Source organism: Spea bombifrons, chromosome 11 (assembly GCF_027358695.1).
Source record: "Spea bombifrons isolate aSpeBom1 chromosome 11, aSpeBom1.2.pri, whole genome shotgun sequence".
Taxonomy (NCBI): domain Eukaryota; kingdom Metazoa; phylum Chordata; class Amphibia; order Anura; family Pelobatidae; genus Spea; species Spea bombifrons.
Genome location: NC_071097.1, coordinates 3,049,798 through 3,055,674, shown reverse-complemented (window position 1 = coordinate 3,055,674; position 5,877 = coordinate 3,049,798).

The following is a 5,877-nucleotide window of genomic DNA, read 5'->3' as shown; positions in this document are numbered from 1 at the left end:
TAACACAGTAACATATTTATAGACACATACATACTAACAGTAACATTTATATACACACACACATACTAACACAGTAACATATTTATATACACACGCATACTAACACAGTAACATATTTATATACGCACACATACTAACACAGTAACATATTTATATACACACGCATACTAACACAGTAACATATTTATATACACACATACTAATACAGTAACATATTTATATACACACGCATACTAACACAGTAACATATTTATATACACACATACTAACACAGTAACATATTTATATACACACACATACTAACACAGTAACATATTTATACACACATACTAACACAGTAACATATTTATATACACACACATACTAATACAGTAACATATTTATATACACACATGCATACTAACACAGTAACATATTTATATACACACATACTAACACAGTAACATATTTATATACACACATACTAACACAGTAACATATTTATATACACACACATACTAACACAGTAACATATTTATATACACACACATACTAACACAGTAACATATTTATATACACACATACTAACACAGTAACATATTTATATACACACATACTAACACAGTAACATATTTATATACACACGCATACTAACACAGTAACATATTTATATACACACGCATACTAACACAGTAAGATATTTACACACATACTAACACAGTAACATATTTATATACACACATACTAACACAGTAACATATTTATATACACACGCATACTAACACAGTAACATATTTATATACACACACATACTAACACAGTAACATATTTATATACACACACATACTAACAGTAACATTTATATACGCACACATAGTAACACAGTAACATATTTATATACACACACATAGTAACACAGTAACATATTTATATACACACACATACTAACACAGTAACATATTTATATATACACACATACTAACACAGTAACATATTTATATACACATACTAACACAGTAACATATTTATATACACGCACATACTAACACTAACATATTTATATACACACACATACTAACACAGTAACATATTTATATACACACATACTAACACAGTAACATATTTATATACACACACATACTAACACAGTAACATATTTATATATACACACATACTAACACAGTAACATATTTATATACACATACTAACACAGTAACATATTTATATACACGCACATACTAACACAGTAACATATTTATATACACACACATACTAACACAGTAACATATTTATATACACATACTAACACAGTAACATATTTATATACACACACATACTAACACAGTAACATATTTATATACACACACATACTAACACAGTAACATATTTATATACACATACATACTAACACAGTAACATATTTATATACACACACATACTAAAACAGTAACATATTTATATACACACACATACTAACAGTAACATATTTATATACACATACTAACACAGTAACATATTTATATACACACACATACTAACACAGTAACATATTTATATACACGCACATACTAACACAGTAACATATTTATATACACACACATACTAACACAGTAACATATTTATATACACATACTAACACAGTAACATATTTATATACACACACATACTAACACAGTAACATATTTATATACGCACGCATACTAACACAGTAACATATTTATATACACATACATACTAACACAGTAACATATTTATATACACACACATACTAACACAGTAACATATTTATATACACATACATACTAACACAGTAACATATTTATACACACATACATACTAACACAGTAACATTTATATACACACACATACTAACACGGCGACATATTTATATACACACACATACTAACACAGTAACATATTTATATACACATACATACTAACAGTAACATATTTATATACACACATACTAACACAGTAACATATTTATATACACACACATACTAACACAGTAACATATTTATATACACACATGCATACTAACACAGTAACATATTTATATACGCACACATACTAACACAGTAACATATTTTATATACACACATACTAACACAGTAACATATTTATATACACGCATACTAACACAGTAACATTTATATACACACACATACTAACACAGTAACATATTTATATACACACACATACTAACACAGTAACATATTTATATACACACATACTAACACAGTAACATATTTATATACACACACATACTAACACAGTAAGATATTTATATATACACACATACTAACACAGTAACATATTTATATACACACACATACTAACACAGTAACATATTTATATACACACACATACTAACACAGTAACATATTTATATACACATACATACTAACACAGTAACATTTATATACACACACATACTAACACAGTAACATATTTATATACACACACATACTAACACAGTAACATATTTATATACACACACATACTAACACAGTAACATATTTATATACACACACATACTAACACAGTAACATATTTATATACACACACATACTAACACAGTAACATTTATATACACACACATACTAACAGTTACATATTTATATACACACACATACTAACACAGTAACATATTTATATACACACACATACTAACACAGTAACATATTTATATACACACACATACTAACACAGTTACATATTTATATACACACACATACTAACACAGTAACATATTTTTATACACACATACTAACACAGTAACATATTTAGATACACATGCATACTAACACAGTAACATATTTATATACACATGCATACTAACACAGTAACATATTTATATACACACGCATACTAACACAGTAACATATTTATATACACATGCATACTAACACAGTTACATATTTATATACACATACATACTAACACAGTAACATTTATATACACATACTAACACAGTAACATATTTATATACACACGCATACTAACACAGTAACATATTTATATACACACGCATACTAACACAGTAACATATTTATATACACACACATACTAACACAGTTACATATTTATATACACAAACATACTAACACAGTAACATATTTTTATACACACATACTAACACAGTAACATATTTATATACGCACGCATACTAACACAGTAACATATTTATATACACACACATACTAACACAGTAACATATTTATATACATACACATACTAACACAGTAACATATTTATATACACACACATACTAACACAGTAACATTTATATACACATACATACTAACACAGTGACATTTATATACACACACATACTAACACAGTAACATATTTTTATACACACACATACTAACACAGTAACATATTTATATACGCACGCATACTAACACAGTAACATATTTATATACACATGCATACTAACACAGTAAGATATTTATATATACACACATACTAACACAGTAACATATTTATATACACACACATACTAACACAGTAACATATTTATATACACACACATACTAACACAGTAACATATTTATATACACACACATACTAACACAGTAACATATTTATATATACATACATACTAACACAGTAACATATTTATATACACACACATACTAACACAGTAACATATTTATATACACACACATACTAACACAGTAAGATATTTATATACACACACATACTAACACAGTAACATATTTATATACACATGCATACTAACACAGTAACATATTTATATACACACATACTAACACAGTAACATATTTATATACACACATGCATACTAACACAGTAACATATTTATATACACACATGCATACTAACACAGTAACATATTTATATACACGCATACTAACACAGTAACATATTTATATACACACACATACTAACACAGTAAGATATTTATATATACACACATACTAACACAGTAACATATTTATATACACACACATACAAACACAGTAACATATTTATATACACACACATACTAACACAGTAACATATTTATATACACACACATACTAACACAGTAACATTTATATACACACACATACTAACAGTTACATATTTATATACACATACATACTAACACAGTAACATATTTATATACACATACATACTAACACAGTAACATTTATATACACACACATACTAACACAGTTACATATTTATATACACATACATACTAACACAGTAAGATATTTATATACACACACATACTAACACAGTAACATTTATATACACATACTAACACAGTAACATATTTATATACACACACATACTAACACAGTAACATATTTATATACACACACATACTAACACAGTAACATATTTATATACACACACATACTAACACAGTTACATATTTATATACACACACATACTAACACAGTAACATATTTTTATACACACATACTAACACAGTAACATATTTATATACGCACGCATACTAACACAGTAACATATTTATATACACATGCATACTAACACAGTAACATATTTATATACACACGCATACTAACACAGTAACATATTTATATACACACACATACAAACACAGTAACATATTTATATATACACACATACTAACACAGTAACATATTTATATACACATACATACTAACACAGTAACATATTTATATACACACATACTAACACAGTAACATATTTTTATACACACACATACTAACACAGTAACATATTTTTATACACACACATACTAACACAGTAACATATTTATATACGCACGCATACTAACACAGTAACATATTTATATACACATGCATACTAACACAGTAACATATTTATATACACACATACTAACACAGTAACATATTTTTATACACACACATACTAACACAGTAACATATTTATATACACACACATACTAACACAGTAACATATTTATATACACACACATACTAACACAGTAACATATACACACACATACTATATTTACATACACACACTAACACAGTAACAAATTTATATACACACATACTAACACAGTAACATATTTATATACACATACATACTAACACAGTAACATATTTATATACACACACTAACATATTTATATACACGCATACTAAGAGTAACATTTATATATACAAACATACTAACACAGTAACATATTTACATACACACATACTTACACACACTGTAATACTTTTACACACATACTAACACGCATACTCAGTGACATGTTTACACACACACAGACACTAATATACTTTTCCATAAACACATACTAACACGCACAGTAATATGCTTTCATACACACACACATACTAAAACACAGTAACACATTTTCATACACACATACATATACACACAGAACATACTTTCATACACACACACACACATAGTCCGTAACATACTAACACAGTGACATCCTCTCATACACCTACTAACACACACTCGTGGGACGAGGAGGTCAGCCATCGATTTCTTGTCACCATGGCGACCTTACACCAGGGGTATGTCGAGTCCTGCTCCTCGTTTAGTGAATAACCCCCTAGCACATATACATCACGGGAGTTTGGTTTCGTGGTAACGTTTTATAAATGTGTTTGTACCCAAAATAAATATAATTTGTGTAATAAACACTATAATAAAACACAGAAACCAGGCGGATGGAGATCATGTGACCAGGACGGTCTCACCTGGGGTACGGGGCCAAGAGGCACTTCTCCGTTTGCTTTGGGGAGTTAGAAAACGTACGGACTTTGATGACATCACATTCTAAATACATAGACGTTATAAGTGTGTCCCCCCCCTTTGCACAGGATTTTGGGGAGTTTCTATATATTTTTATATATTTAAAACCCCCCAAAATCGAATATACAAATAATAAAACGCATGGACAGC